The following is a 6,474-nucleotide window of genomic DNA, read 5'->3' as shown; positions in this document are numbered from 1 at the left end:
ATTAAATAAATAAATTTACTTTAGATGGGATAAAGAGGAAAGATCCAATATATACTTGATACAAGTGATTCACTTCATATCTAAAGAATGTGTAGTTTGAAAATAAAATTTGGGGAGAAGATAAATGATGCAAATGTTATTCAAAACAAAACTGGATTGTATATGGATTTACATATAATAATATCAACATCAACACAAAGAATATTATCAGAGCTAATAAAGCAAAATTATACAATGAAAAATTAACCAAAGCTCCAAGAAGATATAACAATTCAAAATATATGTGCAATGAACAAAATACATGAAGCTAAAGAAAATAGACTAAAAGGAGCAATAGAAAATGCCATGATTTCAATTGGTGATGTCAGTACTCCTCTGAATAATCAATAGAACAAATAGACAAAAAATTAATAAGCATAGAGAAGACATAAAAGACACACTCTTTGTAGTTTTTTTTTTTTTTTTCTTTTTGGTGATGCTGGGGATTGAACCCAGCCCCTTTTGCTTGTGAGACAAGCATTCTACCAACTGAACTATATCCCCAGCCTGACATACTTTTTAGAGATGATTGCCCTCAACAAGTAAAAAACTAATGATTTACATGAATAATATTCAGGGTCATACAATATATATTTTTAAATATTATAAAATATTAAAATTGTACCTGATCTTTTCTTATACCATGATATAATTAATCTATATAGCAATAATAGAATTATATATGGAAAAAGCATAGGTACTTAGAATTTAAGAAACATATTTTTAGGACAGACAAGATAGCAGGTTACTAGGAAGTGGTTTTTCTCACAGCTTGGTGACTCGGGACTCAAACAGCGAAAAAACTATTTCTCTGGGAGGTGAGTGAAAGAAAAAAAAATCACTAATACTCACTATCAGACAGACAGCCTTGAGGACTGAGAAAGTTTGGGTACATCAGAGAATGTTAAGGAACAGAATTAGAGCTTAGCCTTGGGCTGGAGAGTGGGGTAGACACAAGTCTGAAAAGATCTGTAAGTGCTAGAATATCTTGGCCTGTGGAACCCCAGAATTGGAGGAGCAGCCCTCCCTGAACCCACCCAGAGGTTATTCAGCTCAATAAACTGGCACTCAAAAGTAAAGATCTACCATCAGTGTACAGGAAACTAAATAAAGAAACTATAGAACTAAAAAATACAATTGATAATTTAGATTTAACAAACACAAATACAATATTTCATCGATCAATGAATAAATACACTCCCTTCTCAGCAGCACATAAAATATTATCCAAAATAGACCACTTCTTTATCTACAAAACAACTCTTAGCAAATTTAAAAACATAGAGATAATACCTTGCATTCTATCAGATCATAATGAACTGAAATTAGAAATTAATGATGAAATAAAAATAGATGCTACTGTAACAACTAGAGATTAAATAATACACTATTAAACAACCAATAGAGAGCTTTAAAAATCAGGGATGAAATAAAATAACACTTAGAGGTAAATGAGAATAGTGAGACAACATATCATAATCTCTGATACACTATGAAGGCAGTTCTAAGAGTAAAGTTTGTTTAATTGAGTTCATTCATTAAAAGAACTGAAAATCACCATAAATAACCTAACATTATATCTCAAAACCCTAGAAAAAGAACAAACCAAACCCAAAATCAGAAGACAGGAATAATCAAAATCAGAGCCAAAATTAATAAAATTTAAACAAAAAAATTAAAAAAAATAATTAAAACAAAAATGTGATTACTTGAAAAAATAACCAAATTAATAAACCCTTAACCAAGCTAATAAAAAAAGTGAGAAAAAAGCCCATGATGAAAAAGAAAAATCACCACAGACATCACTGAAATATAGAAGATAACCAGAACTTACTTTGAAAATCTATAGAAAATTTTGAAGACATTTAAAAGTTTCTAGAGACATATGACCTAACCAAATTGAATCAAGAGGACAAAGGAGGTAAATGAGAATAGTGAGACAACATATTTAAACTGATCAATTTTAAGCAAAGAAATTGAAGACACCATCAGAACCCTACCAACAAAGAAAAGCCCAGGACCAGATGAATTCTCAGCTGAGTTCTACAAGACCTTTAAAGAAGAACTTACACACATACTCCTCAAATTATTACATGAAAAGAAAAGGAGGGAACCCTTCAAAACTCATTTTATGAAAGGAGTGTCACCCTGATACCAAATTAAGGAAAGAAAACTTCAGACAAATATCCCTGATGAGCATTTACACAAAAATTTAAATAAAATACTGTCAAAATGCATTTCAATATGTATCAAAAAGATAGGGTACTAAGATCAAGTGGGGTTCATTCCAGGGATGAAAGGTTGGAACAACATAGGGAAATCAATAAATACGATTGACCATATCAACAGACTTTTAAAAAGAATCACATGACTAACTAACTCAATAGATTCAGAAAGACATTTGACAAAATTCAGCATCCATTCATGCTCAAAACACTAGAATAACTCGTGTTAATAAGAACATACTTCAACATTGTAAAAGATATATATGTGAAATCCAAGGCCAATACCATTCTAAATGGAGAAGAATTGTAAGCATTTTATCTAGAGACTGGAACAAGATAGGGTGCCCTCCTTTATCACTCCTATTTAAAATAGTCCTTGAAACCTTAGCCAGAACAATTAGAAAAAAGAAATAAATTTATATGAATCAGAAAATAGGACCTCAAACTATTCCTACTTGATGATTACATAATTCTATATTTAGAGTACTCAAAAACTCTACTTATAAAGCTTCTAGAGCTAATAAACAAATTCATCAGATTTGCAGGGTATAAAATCAACACCAATAAATCAATTGCATTCCTATACAGCAATAAATTATTAGCTGAAAGAGAAATCAGGAAACTATCCCATTCACAATGGCCTCAAAAAATAAAATAAAATACTTGAAATCAATCTGACAAAAGAGTTGAAAGGCCTCTATAATGAAAACTACAGAACACTAAAGAAAGAAATTGTAAAAGACCTCAGAAAATGTAAAGCTCTTACATGTATTTGCATAGGCAGAATTAGAATTGTCAAAACGGCCGTATTACCAAAAGTGCTATGGAGATTTAATAAAAGCCCTGTTAAAATACCAGTGACATTCTCCATAGAAATAGAAAAAGCCATCAGGAAATTTATTTGAAAAAATAAGAGGCCCAGAATAGCCACATCGAATCTTAATGAGAAAATTGATGCAGAGGGCATCACAAAACCAGACTTCAGATTACACTACAGAGCTGTAGTAACAAAAGCAACAAGGTATTAGCACACACACACAGACACACACACACACAAAGAAAAAAAAAACAGACATAAAAACCAATGAAACAGAATAGAAGACACAGAGGAAAATTTACATAAATGCAATTATCTCATCCTAGACAAGGGTGCTATAAACATACATTGGAGAAAAGATAGCCTTTTCAACAAATGGTGCTGGAAAAACTAGAAATATATATGTAGTAGAATAAAATCAAATCCTATCTCTCACCATGCACAAAACTCAAGTCAAAGTGGATCAAGGACCTATGCAGTAGACCAGAGACCCTGTGCCTACTACAAGAAAAAGTAGGCCCAACTCTCCATCATGCCAGCTTAGGAACTGATTTCCTCAAAAAGATTCCTAAAGCACAAGAAGCAAAATCAAGAAACAATAAATGAGATGATATCAAACTAAAAAGCTTTTTCACAGCAAAGGAAACAATCAAGAACTTTAACAGAGATCCTACAGAATGGAAGAAAATTTTTACTACCTGCACCTCAGATAGAGCATTAATCTCCCAATTTATATAAAGAACTCAAAAAACTTAACATCAAAAAAAAATAACCAAATCAATAAATGGGCAAAGAAACTGAATAAAAACTTCACAGATGAAGAAATAACAAGTAGATTTTAAAAATGTTCAACTTCTCTAGCAATTAGAGAAATGCAGATTAAAACTACAATGAGATTCCATCTCACTACAGTCAGAATCACAATTATCAAGAATACAAATAACAATAAATGTGGTACTCGCATATATTGCTGGTGGGACGGCAAATTAGTGCATCCACTCTGGAAAGCAGTATGGAGATTCCTTAGAAAACCTGGAATGGAACCACCATTTGACCCAGTTATTCCACTCCTTCATCTATATCCAAAGAACATAAACTCAGCAGTCTACTCTGATGTAGCCACACCAATTTTTATAGCAGCTCAACTCACAATAGCCTAGGTATGGAAAAACTTAGGTGTTCTTCAATGGATTAATGGATAAAGAAAATGTGGTATATATACCCAATGGAATATTATTCAGCCATAATGAAGAATAAAATTATGGCATTTGCTAGTAAATGGATGGAACTGGATAATATCGTGTTAAGTGAAATAAGCTAATCCTAAAAAAACAAAGGCCAAATGTTTTCTCCAATATGTGGATGCTGACCCACAACAAAGAGAGTGGGGAAAGGAAGAAGAGAAATCCATTGATTAGACAAAGGGGAATGAAGGGAAAGGCAGGAAGAGAGAAATAGTTAAGGATAACAGAATTAATCAGACATAACTTTTCTAGCCTTGTATTTGAATACATGACTAGGGTAAATCTGCATCTTGTACAACCACAAGAGTAGGATTCTGATGAGAATAAGTTATACTCTATGTATATGTAATTTGCCAAAATACATTTTCTTGTCATATATAACTAAAAAGAACAAATAAAAAAGTAAAAAGCATATTTATTAATTGCCTATCAGTCGCAAAAGAAACTAAAGAAGTAATTAGAAGATATTTATAATAGAATAAAAATGTAAATACAAGCTGGAATTGAAATAAGAGGAAAAATTAGAACATTAAATTTTGACAATAAAGAAGGGAGTCTAAAATCTGTTTTCTAAGGTTTCTCCTTAAGAAACTGTTAAGTACAAATTAAACCCCCCAAAACAAAAGATAGGTAATATAAAAAAGAGGGTGACGAATTAATGAAATTGAGGAGAGGAAATTAAGAGAAAGCTGATGAAATAAAAAATAGATGCTTAAGACATTTATTTAAACAACACAATTCATCATATCAACAGACTAAAGAACAGAATTGTATGATCACCTGAATAGATACATAAAATGGCTTTGGCAAAGTTCAACATCTATGCATTATAAAATCTCAGCATGGTATCAAAAAATAAAAAGGATATAGAGAGAAAAGTTTAGTGTTTCTTGGTCTAATAAAGGGTAACTATAAAAACCCTGAAGTTAATATCATTTGTGGTGAAAGAAGAAATTGTTTTCTGCTAAATCTAGAAGGATGCTAAGGTCTGTCTGTTCTGATCACACCCATTTAGCATTATAATGCTTTTCAGACTTACCCTTACAACCTACAATTACAAAACTTCCAGATGAAAATATTAGAGAATCTGTGAGCTTACGTTAATAAAGACATGCTACAAAATTCACAATCTATAAAGGAAAACAAGTTATAAATTGAACTGTATTAAAATAAAAAACTTTTGTTTTGCAAAAAAATGGTATTAAAAATCATTAACAAATCTTAAAATAGGGGAAAAGTATTTGCAAATCACATATCTGCCAAAAGATACTTATCAGGATTATATAATTATTATAATTCAGAAATAAGGTAATTCATCGTACAATGAAAACTGATAGAAAATTTCAACAGACACTTGGCCAAATAAATTACAGATAGCAAACCAAGACCTGACAATGTCTTCAACATCATTAGACATTAAAAATTAAAAATAAAACCACAATTGGGTATTCTAGAACTTGTTAGAATGATAGAAAAATTTTAAATTGTAACACCAAGTGTTGATGTAGGAGCAGAGCAACATGCTACATATTTTATTTCATGATCTTTCATTTCATGCTTCTGTGTGTACCTTTGAGAAAACTAAAATTTAAGTTCAAACGAAATCCTGCAGGTGGATATTGATGTGTTTAATCTCCAAAGGTGGAAACCACCCAAATATTATTTAAATTGATAATAACCAACTGTGTTAAATTATACAATGGAATATTGCTCAGTGATAAAGAAAAGCAAAAATGTTAATATATACAACATCTCTAAATCTGAGATGTTGTATGAAAGAAAGTAAATTCTAAAGGCTTCATTTTAACTATGATTCTAATTTATATGACATTCATGAAAAGACAAAATTATGTGTCCATAAATCAAATCTGTCTCTATCAGGATCTGGAGTTGCAGGATGATCAGACTAGAAAACAGCAGATGAGAAACTGGAAGGATTGTTCTTTTTCTTTTTTGCAGTGTTGCATATTATCATAATCATTTTCAAAATCACAGAGGCCTATACTTAATGGAATAAATATTACTTATATACATTACCCTCAATTATAAAAAAAAATCAGAAGCAATTATTTCTGATTGTTTTAAAGAGATGAACAAATGATCATGTAGTACAATTGTTGTTTCATGTTCAAGAACTTTTAGTGCAAAC

General features: G+C 30.9%; 1 non-coding gene across 1 annotated transcript; it reads right to left on the bottom strand.

Annotated features, from left to right (window-relative positions):
- Positions 1 to 470: 470 nt before the first annotated feature.
- On the bottom strand, positions 471 to 543 carry Trnav-cac. Its single transcript has one exon. It is a non-coding gene; the product is annotated as a tRNA-Val (tRNA).
- Positions 544 to 6,474: the final 5,931 nt, after the last annotated feature.

Source organism: Marmota marmota, unplaced genomic scaffold, assembly GCF_001458135.2.
Source record: "Marmota marmota marmota unplaced genomic scaffold, marMar, whole genome shotgun sequence".
In the NCBI taxonomy this organism is placed as follows: Eukaryota; Metazoa; Chordata; class Mammalia; order Rodentia; family Sciuridae; genus Marmota; species Marmota marmota.
This window is presented reverse-complemented; position numbering and strand designations above follow the sequence as displayed.